The sequence below is a fragment of the Adiantum capillus-veneris genome, chromosome 19, assembly GCF_014529385.1.
Source record: "Adiantum capillus-veneris isolate H3 chromosome 19, ASM1452938v2, whole genome shotgun sequence".
NCBI lineage: Eukaryota > Viridiplantae > Streptophyta > Polypodiopsida > Polypodiales > Pteridaceae > Adiantum > Adiantum capillus-veneris.
In genome coordinates, this window is record NC_140949.1 from 77,666,889 (window position 1) to 77,689,420 (window position 22,532).

Consider the following 22,532-nt stretch of genomic DNA (forward strand, 5'->3'; position numbering starts at 1 on the left):
GGAAGCCAAAGTGGCCACATTCTATGAAGATATTTTTGTGGAAGGTGATGTGGGGTGCTCTATCAATGGGCATAAAGATCCAAGAATGAGGAATCAGGTACAATCGATGCTTGGGGTGCAGGATAGCTAGTGAAGATCTGGCCCACCTACTCATGGAATGCCATGCAATTAAAGACCTGTCAAGGAAAATTGGCAAGTGGGTCCAAATGTCATGGCAGATAAGGTTCTTCAAGACTGATCTGATCTTTGGTGGCAAGAAAATGGGAAGTCCTGCTCTTCTTATCTACACTCAAACTATCAGGTAATTCTTCTTTCACCTTATATGGTGGGTGAGGAACTACCATGTTAGTGAAGGAGATCTTGATGTGGCATGTTTCTCAAAGATTATACAAGAAAGCAGAGTGATGATCTATACGCTTGGAAGCAAGCAAGAACCGGGAGATTGGTCTAGGACTACCCATGTTGTGTTGTTAACCTGCGATAAGTAAAAGCCTATAACTATAGTTCACCTACTTTGTAAAGCTGGTTATGATTAGCCTTGGTGAGAGGCAGTAGATAGCCAATTTGTAATCTTCAACACCTCAAGGATCGGCTTGAGCTTGAGGTTTTTTTGTAATTTTTATGTTGTGCTTAATACAATTAACTCACAGATTGCGAGTTTTGCAAAAAAAGAAGAAGGATATGATCCCTTGGAACATACTTATTGTAGCAAAATGCTCCTAACATGGGTAGGACAAAGAAGCTCTTAGTTGTTTTTGAATGATGCTAGGTGATGGAATCTCCAAAAATGCTATCAACCTGGCTTGAATGTGAAGGTTGGTGGCATTACACAAGATGTTGACTTGGGTGAATGTTTATTATTTAGGAGTTCATGGAGGGGAAGAGAATCATAAGGACTTAAAAGTGACTAATAGTGTCTTCATCTTTTTTTTTTGGTGCAAAACTCACAATTGTGAGTAGATTAAATTAGTATAGCAAACAAATAACAAGTTTCTATCATGCATGTGTCAAGCCATGATAGCTTCCCAAGGCCATGATTACATCGGCTGAAGGGGGAGCCACTCCATAGCAAGAAATGAGCTCACATGCTTACCCAAGAGAGTTAGTCATAGCGGAGTCTAAGGCCTTGTTCCACTCATCTGAGTTTATCTGTCTCTTAATGGCAATGATTGCTTCCCTGGTTTCTTGGATTAATCTTTGTGTACTCAACTATTTCCAATGTGCTCTCAAATATCCGACCGTTCCTTTCCTTCTAGACTTGAAGAGAATAGCAATATCTCACAATTTGCATGAGATGAGAAGCGCTTGACTCTTAAACACCTTCCCTCCCAAAAAAGTTCATTCTTGAAGAATCCTATTTCTACATTTTCTGGAACCATTTGTAGATTTTTCAAGCTAGGACACAAATTGCTGATGGGCACTCCTTGAATAGGTGAGTGAGTTCTTCGCTAGCAGATGTGCATTGTGGACATCTATCTGGTCGGATCCCCTTAGTGCACACCTTCACCCTAGTTGGCATGGATCCCCATAGAACCTTCCACAAAAACACCTTCATCTTATGCAGCCACGATGGGTGCCATATATTCCTTAAAACTATCTCTCACCTTGACTCCGTTCAATGCTTGCCCCACTGCTTATTAAGCAAAGAGAACCAATCCTTTGAATACATTAGTGTGCAATACACTTCCTTGATTTGAGGTTTAAGGAAGTGTCTGTTCTTAGGCCATTGCCAAGCTTTCCGCTCGAACTTGGATTCACAGTCTGGTAAACACACCTTGATAACCTGTTCTAGAGCTCTGCTGATCAATATCATTTTTGTCTCATTTAGGTTATATTGGAGACCCAGCTGGTCTCGCCTTTCCAATCACAATTGCTGTAATCCCACAGTTGACCAAGATGTTGGATGGGGGGAAAGGGGAACACACCCGGCACACAAATAGCAAGCCTCTCTATAGCCCAGGATAACCATTACCGATCCACTAGAGTTCACCTTCGAAACTCAACAATTCATCTATAAATCGTGCACTCGACTGTACACACATAGCTCTTACACTAACGGCCTGCTGACAGCTCCCACACAGCACAAACCGCTCACTCTTTCTCTCACTCACACCTCAGGTCCGAAGAGGCACACACTTCTCAAACCGGCACCAAACAGTAAGGATAGAGCAAAGACGAGAAGGGGGAATAGGGGAAGGAAGTGACACCAAACTCGGCTATAGCCTCCTTCAGTTAATGGCAAAAAACAACTATTACTTGTAATTATTTTGATCATCTATGAATAAAGATGGACAAACTCTGAGAAACAGAGTTATAGAGTCTAGAATGAAATTGAGTTCTGTATGGTCGGCCACTGGCCAAGAGAGCCCTAGGTATAAAGCATAAGTTGTAAAGTGGAAAAAGGACCATTATCATCATCATGTTTTCAAGTTTAGGAGCTTATGGCTAAGAGTGACTTCTTTCCTAAAACTTATATTCCTCATACCTTCAGCTCTGGTAATGACATTTCAATGTTGAAACTTGTAATGTGTTCCTTGTTAAATTCTCTTTTATTCAAGGTTGCTCATTGTCAAATTTGCTGTGATTTTTGACGGCACATTAGTAGGCTAAATCTGTCGATTTGAGTGCATTAATGAGTGTTTTTTGACATTCCAACTATAGGAGAGTTCTCCTAGATTCTAGGGTGACCATTCTGATATGTTTAGTTGCAATTTTTGAGACCTAAATTACGATGGATCGTGATTTTGGTACCTCATCAAAATGCCATAAGAACTTGACAAGACTTGGTGACCTTGTTGTGTATGTCCGGTACATTGTAGTGATTTTGGGCCAAAAATACCTAGCACAGCTCAAGTTACAAGTAGTTCAGTGTTGCAAGTGAAAACTTGTTTTCATGAAAATGGCCATAACTTTCACATTCGGACTTTGATTGGAAAACTTTCTTTTATAAAAATGTAGCTTGCAAACGGCTCCATAGATCTTAGAGTAATGCTTCACCTAATGGAATTCCCATGGCAACCCTTTAGTTCAAGGGTTTGAAAAAACATTGTTTAAGGCCTCAAATTTGCAATTTCAATCAGGGGTGTAGACCTGCTCATGTATGAACAACAACATAGCATATATGAATCACTCAAGGAGGAGGGATTTAAAAGTATAAAATTGCTAAAGGTCATCCAAACAACATTGGAATAAGGAGCTATGCATAACAACATGGAAGGAATTCCCAAGAAGTGGAGCCACAAGCAAAAGCTGGAACAACTGCCAACCTTCACTTTACTCATGGAGACAAAGAGAGATTAAGCATAGATTCCTTACTACCAGACCTTGACTCATGTCAGGGATGACATGCAGTAGGAGGAAGGGGAATGTTGGAAGATTCCAACAATAGATGCTTTTACAAGAGAAGGAGATGCTCAAAAGGTCCTTTGAACCTACGTAACATAAAGTTGAATGTAAATTTCCTGTCAAAAAATCATTAGATCTTTGTTGAATTTTCATTTATGCGAGATCCGGGGCTATGAGCTTCCAAGATGTATCATAAGATTAGACAAGTTTACAGTATAGGTCACTTATTTCTGAAGTAGTTCTAGACTTTGTACATATAAGACCGTTAGCCAGGGTATAAAAGGCATTTTTGTAAGGTTTCGAAGACACAATTTATTATTCATAATAAGAGATAAGGTTTTCTATGTACTTCATGAGCTCCCTCTTACTGTTAATATTTCATCTCTTTGTACCGCACCGCATGGTTATCTCCGCCACTTACCTTTTAGTGCACCTAGTTGCACATGAACATGCAACAGTGCTTCCTTGCCATAAACCAACTCATAAGGAGTAAAGTTGGTAGCCACCTTGTAAGAGGTCCTGTATGCCCACAAACACTTATCAAGGTTAACTTCCCACTCTTCAACCTGCTTGTATATACAGTTTGTGAGCATTTTGACCATCTTTCCATTTGCACTCTCAACCAAACCGTCGAACTGAGGATGGTATGGAGATGACAATCTATGATGAATACCCAAATTTTCTACTAGTGCACGCACCAGCTTGCTTCTAAAACCTTGACCCCGATCGGAAATGAGCACCCAAGGCACTCCAAAGCGGCAACATATGCAATCAAAAACAAATTGAGAAATTGTATGGGCATTTACCTCCTTTACTGCTTTTGCTTCAACCCTCCTTGGTAAGATAACCAATGGCCACCACAATGTACTTCTTACCACTTGCAGACTTGGGCAATGGACCGATGGCATCCAATCCCCACTTTTCAAACGCATCTTGAGCTATGATAGCCCCTTGTGGTTCAGCTACTCGTCTCCTTTCACCAATCGTTTGGCATGGATGGCATGTCTTGCACTAGTATGCACATCTCGCACAATTGAAGGCCACCAAAAACCACCTCTTAAAATGCAAAACAAAACCTGATCTTTGCCTTGATGACTGCTTTCCTCGTGACACTGCTCCAATACCATGCTGATCTCTTCCTTGTAAAAACTCTTCTCAACACTCCATCTCTTCCGTAGGTCATCAAATCTTCTCCCACCATAGTGAACTTCCATGCCTTTTAAACAATTCTTCTCTTTTGCAGATTTGACAAACCCCTCTGAATATTGACCTGTATTAAAAAAATCATCAACCTACTTGAGAGTTTCCCTACCTGCATAAGTAGCCGGTGCCACATATAGACTTGATACTTGAGTCTGCACTTGACTGCTAGCTAACCGATCTGCCTCTTGATTCTGTTCTCTCCTAACATGCTTGAACTGCACTTTTTCAAAGAACTTTAACAACTTATTTATGGAGAAAAACCAATTTTTGAGAGAATCTCTTTTTACATGCCACTGCCTCAAAAGTTGCTTTATAACTAGGAGGGCATCGCCCTTAACTACCAACCTGGAGATGCCAAATTCAACACATTGCTTGAGCCCCAAGTGAAGGGTCAAGTATTCTGCTTCATTATTCATGTGAACACCCTCCAAATTATAGGCCTTGGAGAAAAATACCGCACCTTGGGGATCCTGAATGACCACACCACCTCCTCCCTTCTTCACAACTCTTCTATAAGCGCCATCAAACCACATTGTAAAAACTTTCTTCATATCTGGTTCCTTTGCAACATCCTCTTTCACCACCCTTTGGTAGATGGGTAGGTCCGCATCCTTGTTGACCAAGATATCCACCAAATGAGACCTACTCGTATGATCAATTTTAAATTCGAACTCAAACTCTTGCAATTCCAGTATCCATTTCCTTATTCTTCTCCTTGGCTGGAGATGAAGCACCACTTTAGGCAACAAATAGTTAGATGTGAGCACATAAAACTTTCACACGATTAAATGGACTTTGAACTTGTGATAGGCAAAGACCAAGGTCATCACCTATTGTTCAGCCTCTGTATATGATCTCTCCCCTTGGCTAATCACTCTACTAGAAAAAAAGATTGGTTTGTAGCACTTACCTACCTTTTGCATTAATACCGCATTTATAGCAACCGTACCCAACGTCATGGCCACATAAAAAGCATCCTCACTATTAGGAGGACACATCGTAGGCAGCTAACACAATATCTCCTTCACCTTGTCAAAGGCTACTTGTGTATCTTCAATCCATTGGAAACTGTGAACCTGCTGGTTGAAGGGGGTACACATACTGGGAGAGCATCTAAAATAACCTAGCCAAATACTTGAGTTTGTGCACAAAAGAAGCCAAACCTATCGCATCAGTGGGAGGCTCCATCAAAACTAAAGCCTTCACTTTTTCCAGATCCGCTTCAATCCCGTTCTATGAGACCACAAGGCCCAAAAGATGAGCCCGCGGCTGTGCCAACTTGCACTTCTTCAGGTTCAATTTCCCTCCTTCTTCATCTAGTCCTTGGAAACACAACTTCAACTTGGACAAGTGCTCTGCCCTGGAACTATAGCAACCAATATCATCCATAGAAAATCTAATAAACTTAGCCAGATATGGCCCGAATGCCCTATTCATCCAATCCTGAAATGTCACATATGCATTCGCCAATCCAAAAGGCATAAGCAAAGCACTCCCATGGTGAGATGAACGTAGTCTTTAACTGGTCCTCCAACATGATACCGATATGAAAGTAACTGAAAAACCATCCATAATAGAATACTGCTCATGTCCTGCAACTTGGTTCAAAGTCTCATCGTGAAATGACAAAGGGTAGTGGTTCCGCTTGGTAGCAGCATTCAATGGCTTATAGTCTTTACAAACTCTCCACTTCCCATTCTTCTTTGGTGTAATGACAATAGAGGAAACCCACTCAGCCTCTTTTACAAGATATATAATACTTACCTCCAACAGCTTGTTGATATCCTGCCACAAAGCCTCCTTTTGAATATCTCCTAGCCTTCTCAATTTATGTGCCTTTGGCTTGCACCCGACCTTAAGAAGAATTCGATGCTCCACTCCTTTAGCTCCCCACAAATCATTGTACTCCGTGGCAAAAAAATTAGGACACGATGCACATAGCTCCACACAGCTTTCCTTTTCCTACTTGGTAAGGCCCTTTCACAACATATTCTCTACTTCACCAGCTTCGTGACCACAAATCAGAGCTTGAATACCTTTAGAGGATTTAGTAGAATCAAACATGACTCCAAATAGATCCGTGTCCAGCTTTAGCAGTTCTTCATCACTCTCTTCCTCTTCCATAGTACTCGAGCCTTCGTCATAAGTTGATTCCATCTCATATTCATAGCTTGTAGTGGAGCCGTCTTGACCATCCTCAGCCCCTGGGTCAAGACGGCTTTCTCTGGTCTTCAAGTCAAGCACAATTTGCCCACCATTCTCCCAATCCGGCAAGGTAAAAACCCTGTTCCCCAATCCCGTTTTGCCCCAATTGCCAACAACTACGGCCTCCCTAGGATGATCGAATATGCATTTTCACCTGCTTTCATAAACAAAAAAGTCAAATAGGCATTCAATACCATAACTTTTACCTCACATACTGGGCCACTCCCAAACATCGAGCTTTGGCATGATTGGCCATTCTCATTTGAACATTAGACATGACCATAGACTTGATGTCTATATCTTTCATAGCAGACTCCCTTATCACGTAGACTTGGGCACCACCATCAATATAGGCTTGCACCTGCTTCTTCCTTTCCACCAATACCTCCACCACTAGAAGCACATCCGTGGGACTCCCCACCCTTAAGGCTAGATTCTGCACAACATGTGTATCACCTCTTGCACAGGGTAGCCTTGCACTAACACTGGTCGACCATTGTCTCCTCAACCTGGGGCTCAATGCAAGCAATTGTCCAAAAGTGATATTAGCCTTTTGGTTTTGAACATCACTCACCAGATCATATTCGGGGTGACCTTGTCCTAGCTGAAAATGAAGAATCCCAATCCTCGAGCGAGTACTTCCGAGCGGACAAGAAACCAAGCCAGCATAAGCAATGAAAAATATTAGATCAAGATCTCAATAGTTACTCTATAGGGTATAATGTACCAAAGTAACCATGTTGCATCTCAAATAGTCTCAAACAAAAGAGCCATCACTCACTCTCAGCGGCTGAGTTTAGTGAATTTTCAGTGTCGTGTCTCTTGTTCACTCGCAGGGCTTCTCTCTATCACGCTCTCTCAGAGTCTCAGAAGCAAGTCAGGCTCTCTCTCTCTCTCTCTCTCTCTCTCTCTCTCTCTCTCTCTCTCTCTCTCTCTCTCTCTCTCTCTCTCTCTCTCTCTCTCTTTTGGAAAAGACTTTAGAAAGACATTTCGAAAACATCGGATACAAGCCCATTCAAAAGACTCAAAAGTCCCTCAACGTCCATCTTATTGATGGATTCAACCATAGTGGCAATGCTCGTAGCATGCGTCTTCTAAGAGTTCTATGATAGAAGTCAAAATTCATGAGCCTTCTTCCTCTCCTGGCTTATGCACTAATTTGACACCTCTTCACTTCCTAACAGCAGGAACATTGGTACGTTGGTTCAAGTTATGCATATCCTCCTTGTGTCTAAACCTCTATGGTGGCTCCCAAACTCTTCTTGCTATGCGGGATCTCACACGAACAACGTGAGAGTGAATGGCACGTGAAACACGATACTACATTTTGGCGTAAAGCTTGGGAACTGCGTACCCATCATAAACGCAAGCATCCTGTACATCTTGCACAACAGCTTGTTCAACATTGTTCCTTACAAGAAACTGATTGTCAGCCTTGTCCTTGGGCACACATCGCTCACAATTGGAGCACCTGATGGGGTTGGTGTGGCCTCTTTCGTGCTTGTTACGTCCACTGTTGTGGCGCTTGACCGTCGGATCTAGTTAACTTTTGGGGTGCTTGCCCTCATGGCAAGCATCTCCCCGCCACCTCTACAGGTCCTCGAAGTGCACCTTGGCCAGCGTGACTTTTCCAGGCCCCCGGGTCCCCCCCCCCCCCCCCCCCCCCCCCCTTTTGCCCCCGGATCGCCCCCCCGAGAGAGAGAGAGAGAGAGAGAGAGAGAGAGAGAGAGAGAGAGAGAGAGAGAGAGAGAGAGAGAGAGAGAGAGAGAGAGAGAGAGAGAGAGAGAGAGAGAGAGAGAGAGAGAGAGAGAGAGAGAGAGAGAGAGAGAGAGAGAGAGAGAGAGAGAGAGAGAGAGAGAGAGAGAGAGTGAGAGTCGATTTCACTGCAGCGTGGCGCCTCAGACTCCCTACCTGACTGCCTGCTTACGGACCTACGATCAACTGGAAAAAGCCTGCTGAGATCGCACTGAGGGGGACTTGTTGAGGTGGCGAGGAGCTACTTGCCAGGAGGGCAAGCACCCCGAAAGTTAACCAAAAGCCTTGATCGTCATGACTGCTTATGCCGCAACTGCTTCTGCTTCCTCTTTGTCATGGAGATCTCTCTCTCTCTCTCTCTCTCTCTCTCTCTCTCTCTCTCTCTCTTTTGATGCTCACAAAAATGGGCAGGATTTTAAGCCTCCTCAAATACAAGTAAAATTTCTCCGGACAGCCTTTCGCATAGAGAAGGATGAATGTTACCAAAGGTTGAAGATGCACTTGGTTAACCACTTCCTTAGAGATAAGTTTCAGTAACAAGCCAACTACAAGCACAATGTTTGATAAAATGCTGCGCAAAAGTATCCACCAAAAGCTACAAAACTAAACTTGTGTGACTATGCGATACACCTGGAGCTCTCCCGAACATAAGGCTTTGTGTGACTATGCGATACACCTGGAGCTCTCCCAAAGTGCTTCACAGCTTTACGAGCGTTCTTTGGACCTCTCAAAAGTACAGTATTTGAGCCAGTTGGGACCTTCAAAGCCACCAGATTTCAAGATCTCGGCACGGGCAGTCTCTGTAAAGCACAGCGCGGCCACTTTCAATGATGGAACTTCATACACCCTAACATCGTCCTTCACATTTCCCACAACTACACCATTCTTATCCTCCTTCCCCTTCATGTAATGTATGAGACGAGATAAAGATAGAGGCGGCATGTTAGTTCTGCTCATAAACAGCCGCTTCAAAACCACAGCATTAAACGGGCTGCCTGTACTTCAAACAAGAAACCTGTAGAGCTTGACAATAAGCTTCAGATAGACATTGTCACTCTTAGGAGCAGTGCGCTTTGTCTTCTGATTGCGTCCCCCAGCAGGCAAGTCGATACCCATGGCTGCTTCCGCTGCCGCTGCTATCGCTGCAGAGGACGAGGTGCCCGCCTGTCGCAATCCTTCGTCCCTCTCTCTCCCTCTCTCTCTAAAAACTCAATTCTCTCAAAGAGCGCGTGCCGGTGCGTGCTGTTTGAGAGAGTTGATTTTAGAGAGAGAGAGAGAGAGAGAGAGAGAGAGAGAGAGAGAGAGAGAGAGAGAGAGAGAGAGAGAGAGAGAGAGAGAGAGAGAGAGAGAGAGAGAGAGAGAGAGAGAGAGAGTCTCAGCACACGTTTGACAAGCGGGCACTTACGAGCAGCCATGGTGAAGCATCATCCTGATCTGATAATGTGTCGGAAGTTGCTGGGGGATGACTCTGCTAGAAGTGCGATGTTTGAGAGAGAGAGAGAGAGAGAGAGAGAGAGAGAGAGAGAGAGAGAGAGAGAGAGAGAGAGAGAGAGAGAGAGAGAGAGAGAGAGAGAGAGAGAGAGAGAGAGAGAGAGAGAGAGAGAGAGAGAGAGAGAGAGAGAGAGAGAGAGAGAGAGAGAGAGAGAGAGAGAGAGAGAGAGAGAGAGAGAGAGAGAGAGAGAGAGAGAGAGAGAGAGAGAGAGAGAGAGAGAGTTTTGGGGGCATGCGCTCTTTGAGAGAGTTGAGTTTTTAGAGAGAGAGAGAGAGTCTCTCTCAGCACACGCGAGACAAGCGGGCACTTACGAGCAGCCATGGCGAAGCATCATCCTGATCTGATAATGTGTCGCAAGCAGCCGGGGGACTACTCTGCTAGAAGTGCGATGGCAAGTGCGTGATTTGCGATTAGCTGAAATTGGGACTCCAGACAAAGTCATAGCAGGGGTGTTTGATGAAGATGTTAGACTCGCAAGGAGGGATGTGTATGATGGGGTTAGAGGGTGGGTCAGGAAGGTCCTTGAAGGAGGTGCTGCAGCCATTCAAGGCTCTACTTTGCAAACACCCTGCTACTGTCGTGGCGGCGGTGGGTTCCCACATATCTTCACCTCACCTCCTCCTTCTTCTTCATATTGCTCATCCACGAGATTGTCTTGCGACACGCAGACGCAACCTCTCCCTCCGATTACATCAACTGCCTCCTATTCCCTGCCAATTGACATGAGCTTTCACCTTCTGTAGATGTTGGGAAACGTGTTTTGCACCCGATGAGGGCCGTGGGTTCATCAGCTAATGGAGGCAGCGTGGGAATCCCGACGGATGAGGAAAGAGGGTGCGGACAATCGCCATCCCTGTAGAGAGAGAGAGAGAGAGAGAGAGAGAGAGAGAGAGAGAGAGAGAGAGAGAGAGAGAGAGAGAGAGAGAGAGAGAGAGAGAGAGAGAGAGAGAGAGAGAGAGAGAGAGAGAGAGAGAGAGAGAGAGAGAGAGAGAGAGAGAGAGAGAGAGAGAGAGAGAGAGAGAGAGAGAGAGAGAGAGAGAGAGAGAGAGAGAGAGGGCCTCACCGAATGTGAGAAGCAGTGAATGAGGGACATCTAGACAAGCTTTGGGATCAATTGTCTAATGCAATGTTGGATGCATGCCTACAACAGGATCAAGAGAGTAAGGTGGCTTGTGAGACGTGCACCAAGACTAATATGGTGATGATCTTTGGGGAGATTACCACCAATTATGGTAGATATTAACTATGAGAAGATTCGAGAAGTTGGTTTGTGTAAGGTGATGTGGGTATTGATGTTGATCATTGCAAGGTTTTGGTTAACATCAAACAGTAGAGCCTAGACATTGCTCAAGATGTGCATGTACATTTCACAAAAATAAGGCCGAGGAGATTGGTGCTGGAGATCAAGGGAATATGTTTGGTTATGCTACTGATGAGACTGATAAGGAGCTTATGCCCCTCGGCCATGTCCTGGCTACCAAACTAGGTGCCATGCTCATAGAGGTAAGAAAGAATGGAACTTATGGATGGTTGCCCAAACGACAAAACTCAAGTAACTGTTGATTACAAGAATGAAATGGTGCCATCACTGCCATGGTTCCCACCATACTTCATACGGTCTTGATCTCTATGCAGTACAATGAAATAGTTACCAATGACAAATAGTTAACATGATCTGAAGGAGCATGTTATCAAGTCTGCGATACCTGAGAAGTACCTAGATGAGAATACCATCTTCCATTTGAATCGTTTTGGAAGGTTTATGATGGGGGGCCACAAGGTGATGTTGGCCTAGCAGGAAGGAAGTTCATTATTGATACATATGGTGGTTGGGGAGCTCATGGCAGAGGTGTTTTCTTAGGCAAAGACCCAACCAAGGTGGATATATAGAAATTGGAGCCTACATCGTGAGGCAGGCTGCTAAAGAGTGTTGTAGCGTTTCATCTCTCACGCCATTGATGATTCAAAGATTCTGGAAATAATCAAGTTTCCTCATCCCCACCCCTACAACTAGTATTCTCCTCCTATATAAGAAGTGTGGAGAAGAAGTTGTTGTATTGATGCTCTTGCTAAATTCTTCTGAGATTTAGGTATTCCATCCTCATTGCATTTGCATAAAACTTCTGGAGTGGCATCAGTTTGTCAAACGTAATATAACATCAACTAAATAATCATAGTGTAGAATAACATTTCAAGAACTCATCATTCGCCCTCCCATTACCATCATATAAAATCATGCACAAGAGCACCCATACACACAAAATCCGTCATGGTATGATCTCTATCAACCTTAATGACCTTCGTCGGGGTGGCATCTAGCGATACCAGAAGACTGTCGCACTATGGTCTCAAAATACGACCCTAATTTCACCTAGGAAGTAGTTAACCTTTTGAAGTTGAGAAGGCTTAAGATAGCCCTTAAAACTTGCCTTATATTTATTTAGTTTGAGTGGCACATTGGTATCACTACTACTAAACTGATTGTGGGCTTGTAACATTCACTTCTTTGCAAACATGTAAATGTAAGATTAGAATAAGAAACTCCATGGATGAAGTGGTCATCGTAATATACAGAAATTCCTTTGTGTGTGTGTGTGTGTGTGTGTGTGTGTGTGTGTGTGTGTGTGTGTGAGAGAGAGAGAGAGAGAGAGAGAGAGAGAGAGAGAGAGAGAGAGAGAGAGAGAGAGAGAGAGAGAGAGAGAGAGAGAGTATTCAAGGGGATAGATGTTCGCAATGGATCAGGGCTGCAGGTTCCCAGAAGATGGAGGACAGTGTGGGTGTAGTTCACCATGAGAATCTTGAGATGCCAGGATGAGGCAAGAGCAGGCCTCAACAACTAGCTCGGCTTTTGATTGTCGTGTCGACATTAAACAACCCTATGGATAGAGAGAAAGCGAAAGAGAGACTATTTGAAGTGACCCCCCAAAAATCCAGCTTTGCATGGTTTCACACGGACATCCTGGACTGAAGCCGATAGATGGCCTCAGGGTTATGGAGCCTTGCCCTCTTCCTCTTGGAAAGTACTTCTCCACCATGTACACTGTTTCAATAGCATTTAAGCCTGCTGCATCGATGTTGTCTTCTCTTATCTCTTTTGAACTGATCCAATGTACCAACTCACTGATTTTGTAGATTTTTCTTCTAATGTCATCTGTCAAACAATCCTTTATGGCAATTGGTAAGATAAATTGTAAAAATTTGTACCAATCGTGGGACTTAAGACCACTAAGATTGTCATCTCTCGTAAAACCCGTTTTCAAACATCGCACGTACCCAGTGGGAGCCTTGAATGAAGATATAGTCTTCTTCACTTGTTGCTCTTCTGCACGACTCAAAACCCATGGTCGTTTTGGTATAGCAAACTTTCCATTGGGTTTAAGTCTGGGTTTAAGTCGAGGCCACATCTCTGGCATTCGACCCACAACTTGCAGGTCATCTCTTTGGGCCTTGCTCCCTTTTTCAAGTGATGGTCTTCCATATGATGTCCCCCACATTCTTGAAGATGTGCATTGGGTTGAGCAGATGATTAATCAGTAGGTCACTCCACTGCATGTGCAATACCACCACCGCGCTTAGTAGCATCACATTTGTAAGGAGTTTGAACACAGCTCTGTGCAATTTCACCTCATTGCAAGGCAGCAAGTATGGTGCAAAAGTTGCCATTGGAGATCTAAAAGTGGCCATGGAAAATCTTGGCACTGTGATTCTCATAGCATGTAATTAAAATTCCTATTGTATAGCTAATTTCTTGCAACTAAATCCCTTGAGCTTGTTTGGAGGAACTTGCTCGGTTATTGCCTTGCTCGGAAATATTCGCTTGCCATTCGGTAGGACTCACTAAAAATCTGCCTGCTTGATCTTTCATCGTCGTCTCCGTCTACTTGGCTCAAGCTGCTCTTTCCTCTCATCCACTTTCTCTTTCCCTTTCCTAGCTCTGGCTTCACGCTCTGTCTCGGTCTCCCTTCCAGCTCTTGCTCTTTTATTGGCCATAACATCAATCTCCTGTCGATCAACCCCTATAATGTTAACTCTTTGCACTTCATAACATCAACCTCCTGTCGATCAACCCCTATAATGTTAACTCTTTGCACTTCATCATTACCTGGTGGAACCAGTGGTGCCCAATTTTCAATAGCTTGTTGTTCCCTTTGACCATTGAACCGTGCTTGTCCTCTACCTCAACCGAACAGAGGGTACATGCCGCCTCTTTCCCTTGGTGGATGAGGGCCATCTAGAGCAGAATGGCCCTCTTCTTCGCAATTATAACACCTACCAGGCAGCTACCTAGCCCTACCTCTTCCTGCTCTCGGCTGCCCTTTGTCCATTACACTCAAGTGTAACTCTTGCATGTTCTCACTTAAATCTTGCACAATATGTATACATTGTTGAGGAATTATTGCCGCCCCTCGGTTCCCTTGGTTATCCGCTTGAGCTTCCTCCCTTGGAATTGGAGCAGGGTTCGGGACCACCAACTCGTACCCCAATGCGCCTTGCTCGATCTTCTTCTTGATTTTCTTGCATTTGGCCCGTGCAATAGCAACAAGCCCATTGTAATCTTTTGGGATTTCAAAATCCACTTTTTCTCGAACCTTGGGATGCAAACATGCCGTGAACTTCTCCAACTTGAAGTACTCACCGCCACCTGCCAACTGCATGGCAACTGTAAAATCCCTCCAGAATTTAATCATCTGTTCATCTTTGAGGTTTTCATCATGGTCCCTTTTGTGGTTGTTTTCTGCCAAGTGTCAATTTGATTAATCTAATTCCTACAGGAGTAAATATATTTGTTGCTCAAGATTTGATGTTGAGAGGGGTGAATCTTCAACCCATTCTAAAGAATTATTGGTGTTGGACTCCATTGCAAGGGGGGATGTTGATAATTATGTTTGTTTATTGCAAATTGTGGTTTGGAATAGAGGTTTCTAACAAATATACTTGATGATCCATTCACCATGCCTTCGGATGGTGTAAAATAAATCATAAGCCCACCGGCAAGCGTTGTGGAGTTCTCTGTGGTGGATGGCAGATGCTATGTTCTTAATGTAGAAGCGTCGTACTCTCGTTGGGCGTTGTTGGTGCAAAAGTCGGCAATCAATTGCTAGTTGCTTATGACTTGGACATAATAGAGCTCTCATGTGTTGGTGAGAGAAAGTGCGAGATCATATGAGAGCACTGCTTTGGTGAATTTCAAGTGAAAGATGCCGCTCCCAAAGACTCATCAAAATATGTGTGATGATACTGAGTGTGTGTGTATGTGCGATCCCTTAGTATCCATAGTATGGATGCATGTATATGTTCACTTTTGTAGTAGAAGAGGAAAAAATGTGTGACAAAACTTAGTTTCCCCAAATAAAATGGTACGGTAAAAATATATGGTATAAAATGGATTATTGGTAAAGGGTAACTGTATGGGTGGTTGATGGGTGATGCAAGATGAAAATGAGATGGATTTTTTGTGATTGAATGATGTCGCAACTCCAGGGCTGGTTGAAAAGTGACTTTCAGCTGCACGATAGTGGTGCCAATCGTTGGGCCACAATGTGAGACTTGAGGGTGGGCATCGATGGCTGTAGGTGAGCGATGAGCACCATTGTGCATGCATTATGCATCCAGATGGGCGCCATAGGCTAGTGGGAATCCACAAGATGAGCTTGAGTAGTGTCGCTGTTGATGACAGCTTGTAGAGAGAGATTACGGGTGAGGACATGCAAGACAAGGGATTGCGGGCAGCTTGGATTGGAAGGATTTTCATGTGGGACAATGCTAATTCTTGCTGGAGATTCGATGGGATCACTTGCAATATAGAAATAGATATGCAAGCTATTGGATGGGCTGCTACTGGTGGAGATGGCCCATGTTGTACAAGGGAGTAGGGCGCCCTTGAGAGACTTATAGCTCTATAAGGCTTGGCGGCGAGGTGTGCTACTGTTGCTGCTCAATTCAATAGTAAGGAGTAGTAATCTTTTTTAAAAAAATGACATGAAATAAAAAAACTTACCTTTGGCTTACCGTTAAACAAATATATCTTCACTTGGAATAATTTCCCGCAGAGACTCATCTCCACATGATCAGAGACATCCTAAGCTTGTCTTTGCAATGCTAAACACTATTCTTTTTCCTTCCATCTCACAGGAACCAAGGTTAACTTGAGCAACATCTTACTAATCAGGGATAAGTAGCTCTAGATACCTCACTCTGGACGACCCCAACTATTTATCTCTCAACTTCTTTTGAAAAGTGAAATCCAAGCGAGAGTCATATTTCTCTGATCCTTTTCTCTGGCAACTTCTTATTCATTTTCTCCACCCTTGTCTCCGCTTGTTGATGAAGATAATAATCATTGGCTTTCTTTCTATTCATTTGCAACAAATCTAGAGCAAGGATTGTAGCTTGTCTTTATGCTCACCTTGCATTCTACACAAGAACTTCAATGCATCCAACTCCACCTATATAGGCATGAAAGCTTCCTTTCCATAAACAAGCTCGTATGGTGTAAACTGTGTAGACACTCTATACACATGTCTATAAGCCCACAAACACTTTTCCAAGTCTAGATACCACTCCTTAAGATGCTCTTTAGCATACTTTGACAACATCTTCATGATTTTACCATTGCAGTTCTCAACCAACCCAGTGCATTGTGGGTAGTAAGGAGAAGAATGCCTATGCTCAACTGTCAAGTTTTCCATGAGAGAAGTAACAAGGTTTTCCCTAAACCCTGGTCCATGATCAGAAATGATAACCACAGGAGCTCCAAACCTGAAACACACTTGTTCATACAAAAAAGAGGCCACTCTTTCTACTCTTACATATTTTATAGCTCGTGCTTCCACCCACTTTGTCAAATAGTCCATAGCCACAATGATATACTTTTTGCCATTATTGTTCCTCGGCATCGAGCATACAACATCCATTCCCCACTTTGCAAATGCATCAAAAGACATTATAGCCTTTGAGGCTCAACCAAAAGCTTCCAATTTGAAAACACATGGCATTCATGGCATGACTTGCACAAAAAATAAGCATCTCTCATCATAGAGGGCCATCAGTAACCCGCTCTCAGAATACAAAATACAACATGGTCCCTACCTTGTTTCCTCATGGAAATGCTTCAAAATCAAACCTATTTTTCTTTGTATGACACTTTCCTCAAAATGCTATCTTCGCCATAAAACATGAGATCCTTACCTACCAATGTGTACTTTCTTGCTTTTGCAACTATCCTCTTATGTCGAACCTTTGACATGCCCTCTGGACATTGCCCTTTACCAAGAAATACTTCTACATCTTGCAGTGATTCCCTTCCTACATACAAGGCTTATTTGACCTTTAAAGGAGCTACCAAGGCATCCAACTTGTCCCTATCCAACTCATCAGCTTCTTTATTTTACTCACGAGGAACATGCTTAAACTATATCTGTTCAAACTCATGCAAAGCTTCTTGATGCCATAAAACCATTTCTTTAAATTTTCTTTCTTAACATTTCACAAACCAAGCAATCAATTCATGACTAGCAACGCATCCCCTTTCACAGTGACTCTCCTCAATCCAAACTCAACACACTGCTTCAGTCCCCAAGGAAAAGTGTGAGATACTCAACCTCATTTTTGCTTTCAGCTTCATCAAGATCATAAGCTCTAGAATAGATTACATTGTCTTTTGGGTTCTTAATGATCACCCCTCCACTTGCCTTTTGAAGAATTTCCCGTATGCACCATCAAACATCATTGTGTATGCATCCGCAATATCTACTTCCTCTTCATGATCATCCTTGTCAATTCTTGGGTAGGACGATAGCTCCCCTCCACCACTGTGTCTGCGAGGTAAGATTCAATAGAATGATCAACTTTGAACTCAAACTCATTCTCTTGAAGCTCCATAGTCCACTTTAAAGCGCGCTTGCTAGGCTTCAAATGTGTTTACTACATCTGGCAAAAGGTTTGATGTGGTGAACACATAGAACTTTTGTGGTACCAAATACGGCTCGAACCTGTAACAAGCAAGAACCAAGGCAAATGCCCAATGTTTCATTTTTGTGTAGGAGAACGCACTTACATTCTTCATCTTGCTCTCAAAATATATTGTCTTGAAGTTCCTTCCTGCTTTTGTAAGAGGGCTGACCCAAAAGCTACTGATATCACACTAATAGATACATAGAAAATGGATTGCAAGTTAGGAGGACTAACTGTCAGTAAAGCACACAATACCTCCTTGATACCATCAAAAACGTGTTGCATGTCTTCATTCCACTCAAAACCTTGAACTCTTTGACTCAATTTTTGGAGAGGATACACATACTGACATAGCATCTGTTGCCATATACATGTGGTAGTGATGTGGGTGAACACACTTAGGACCGCCGGGCATTTTCCCCTCGTACATTGCATATATGCCCATCACTCTAGGGCTATCTTATCTTTCCATTGCACACTAAGTAATACACTCTCTATTGTGTGCCTTGATATTCCTTCGTCTTCTCCAAGTTGTGTGTGTTTTCCTCCCACCCTAATTCCGGCAATTGGTAGCAGAGCAGGTTGCGTCCTCGTTGGCTTAATCGCCAGCAGCTCTAGCACATGCCTACTCACTTTCTTTGATTTTTGTGTGCTTTGGTGAGCGTCAATAGGTCAACAAATACTTTGGGCAGGCTCATAGAGCTTGATGTACTCAGATTTTTGATTTGAGCTCATTTCAACCTCCATTTCCACTACAAGCAGTGCTATGCAAGCAAATTTGTCCTTTTCTGTAAAATTTCTATCAGTGCTATTTTTTGCATAACAAAACCCTTACAATCTTCTATGGGTTGTGCTATATAGCACGCGTTAGTCTCACTTTGTTTCTCCTCGTTTTGAGAAATTTTCACATCAACTGTAGGCATTTACCATGGGTGACAACAACACAGATGTGTTCAAGATGTTTGTTACTGAGGATAGATTGGATGGGGACAGTTACCCAATGTGGACTTACATGATGCAACATGTTCTTGTGTCCAAGGGCATTTGGAATATTGTGTAGGGTATTGATGTACGTCTTAGTTTTGAGGATGTTGCAGGTTTTGGTGGCAAAATTGATGTTGCGAGTGCTGTTTTGCCTAGAACTGAGCAAGCTTGTTGGGATAAAAAATATGCATAGTCTCATGCATTGATTGCATTGTGTGTAAAGTGTACTACTACTCCTCACATTCATTCAACAAAATCTGCAAAATAGGCTTGGGATATTTTGGCTATCTTTATGCAATTTGCAATGAGGCAAAAAACTGCATTACTACGTAAAGGGCTGGAGTCAAAGATTATGCACGAGGAAGATGAAATGGACACTTTTCTTGCTGGTGTCAAGGATATAAATGAGCAACTTATGTCTGTAGGCAAAGTCATTTTTGACAGTTCCCTTGTGTAGACTATTCTTGATGCTTTGCAGGTTTGTACCAAACTTTTGCTAGTACTTGGAGACTTATGACCCAACAAATCCAAAAGTTGTCAAGTTTGATGCATTATGCACATTGCTATTGCAAGAGTCACTTTTTAGAAAAAATAAGGCTAAACAACATGCAATTGAACATACCTTTATTGCTGCTCAAAGAAAAGGTGTAACAGTAATGTAACCACTTCTCGTGGTTCTTTTGCGAGTGGAAAATCTTCTGTTCCTAATGCTTCTGCTAGCAACACTTTGTCTCAAAATTTTGGTGATAAGAGCAAAAAGAAGATGCGTTGCCATTATTATAAAGCTAATGATTACTTGATCAAGCAATGTCCATAATTGAAGGCAAAAGAGGCTAGATCAACTACAGGGTCAAATACAAGTGTAGCTACTGTAGAGTCTTCTATAAAAGGAGATTGTGATGCTGATGTAGATGCAGATTGGGCTTTTAGTACATAGTCTACTTATGATGTGATGTCCATGATGCATTCAATTCAATTGCTGGAGATTAAAATGTGTGGTATTTTGACAGTGGTGCTACAAAGCACATTACCTCACATCGTGTATTGTTCACCTCTCTTGAGTCTGTCCCTCATGGGAATTCAATCCCTTGTGCTAACAATGCCTCTTATCCGGTTTCTTTCACACTTGTTGATGCATTGTACGTACTTGGGATCAAGAAGAATCTTTTGTCTATATTTACACTTGTTAGACTTGGACTTGTAGTCAAATTTGTGGATGATAGATGTACATTACATTATCTCAGTTTCGATGATGAAATTGTTGCATCTTGCAGTTTATGCCATGGGTTGTATAAGCTCACTTTGTATGACAAGTGTGGGCAGAATTTTGAAAATGTTGTTGTAAATTCAAAGGTGGGTTTGCAAAAATTTGATATGGTTGCTTCTTTGCCGCCTCTTGAAGCACCTTTTAAATATGTTTGTGAAGGCTATATTTTGGGTGAGATGTAGCTTTCAAAGTTTCCAAAGGATGGTTCACTTAGGGGCACATGCAGGTTGCAACCTATGCACAATGATGTTTGTGGGACCATGCAAACCTCATCCTTGGGCAATTACCTTTACTTTGTGACTTTCATTGATGATTACTCCAGGCATGCATGGGTGTATCCTCTTAAAGTGAAGTCCAAAGTGTTTATGTACTTTAAACAATTTCTAGCTATGGTTGAAAACGTCTTAAAATGTACTATGGGACACCCTCGCTTCTGATCGAGGGGGGGAGTATATGTCTCATGGATTTAATGCATTTCTAGCTAGTTGTGAGATAAAACACCAATGTACAATGCCATATACACATCATCGAAATAATGTTGCTGAGAGGAAAAATAGGTCTCTCATGAAAATGGTAGGAAGTATGGTCAAAAGTCAAGCTTTGTCGCATTCGTTTTGGCTTGAGGCTATCATGTGTGCCACTTATGTACTAAACAGGTGTCCTTTGAAAGCTTTTATGACTCCATATGAAGCATGGCATGATAGAAGCCCTTCTATTGAGCATATGCTTGTTTTTGGCTGTTTGGCATATGCTTTGGTGCCACAAACATAGTGCAAAAATTGCATGATAAGGATGTCAAATGTATTTTTGTTGGTTATAATGCTGAAAGAAAAGGTTATAAGTTGTATCATCCATAAAAAAACAGTATCTTGGTCTTGTGGTTTGTTGTGTTTGTGGAAGATTTTGTTCAGCCCTTGCTGTCATGTACCAGAGACAGTAATGCAAGTTCACAGAACATTTATGAAAATTTGTTGCCTCTTTCAGTGGTGGAAGTTCGAATGTAAATTCCAATGAGGCAAATGTACAACCTATGGGGTTTAAAAATGTTATATATCAGCATATTACTGATGTAGATGTGCATGATGTATTTGATGAGGAAAGGGCTGAGAATGAGCAAGCTAGAGGTATGCCAAAATGAATGGTGCACACTTTACGTGACAATAAATTGGATGCACCTTTGTCTACTTGTACTCGTTAGGTTCTTGCCATGCATCTTATGCATCAGATTGTTATGCTTTGGTTGTGTCTAGCTTATGTGATGTTGAGGAACCTCTGTCTTTTGATGAAGCACAAAATTCAAAAAATTGGATGGCTACCATGTAATCTAAATATGATGCACTTATAGAAAATGACACATGCACTTTATGTGATTTGTCTCCTGGAAAAAAGACCATTGGTACAAAGTGGGTTTAAAAGTTGAAACACAAGCTGGATGGCGAGATTGATTGCTATAAGGATCGACTTGTTGCAAAGGGATTTGCACATAAAAAGGCATAGATTATGAAGAGACTTTTCCTCCCACTTGTGCTATTACTACTGCACATTTTTGATGTGCAGTAGCATATCATTTTGGTTGGGATATACATCAGTCAGACATTCCTACTGCTTTCTTGAATGGTGAAATATTTGAGGAAGTTTATGTAACATAGCCTCACAATTTTGTCATTAAAGGGTACAAAGATAAAGTGTGAAAATGTAAGAAAGCTTTGTATGGGTTGAAGCAATCTCCTCGTGCTTGGTATGAGAAGGCTCACACTTATTTGTTCAAACGAGGCTTTTGTAAGAGTCCAATAGAAAGCACATTGTATGTAAAGCATGAGGGTGATATACTTCTCATGGTCGTTCTCTATGTGGATGCTTTGCTGATCACTGAACCAAATGAGAGACATATTGCTGAATTTAAGGCTGATTGGAATGCTACTTTCAAGATGAAAGATTTGGGGCTGCTGCATGATTATTTGTGTATACAATTTAAGCAGTGTGATGGTGGTGTTGCCTCTTGGGTTAGACAAGTTACATAGAGACATTGCTATGTAAGTTTGGACTTGAGAATTGCAAACCTATTGCCACTCCCATGGAAATAGGTTTGAAATTGAGTCTTCATGATGCTGGTGATCTTATCGATGTCACTCTTTACCAAAATGTTGTTGGCTGCCTTATTTATGTATGTACTAGGAGGCCGGATATTCCTTTGTTGTCTCACAAGTCAACAAATTTATGCATAGCCCAGGGTCTAAGCATTGGTAGGGTGTCAAGAGGATTTTTTGCTACTTGAGTGGCACTTTACATCTTGGTTTGTTTTATCCCAAGGGGGAATCATTGCCGCTA

At 42.4% G+C, this 22,532-nt stretch overlaps 1 pseudogene; it reads left to right on the forward strand.

The window, feature by feature from the left end:
• Positions 1–11,413: 11,413 nt before the first annotated feature.
• On the forward strand, positions 11,414–11,861 carry LOC147434272 (S-adenosylmethionine synthase 1-like; annotated as a pseudogene).
• The last annotated feature ends 10,671 nt before the right edge of the window (positions 11,862–22,532 follow it).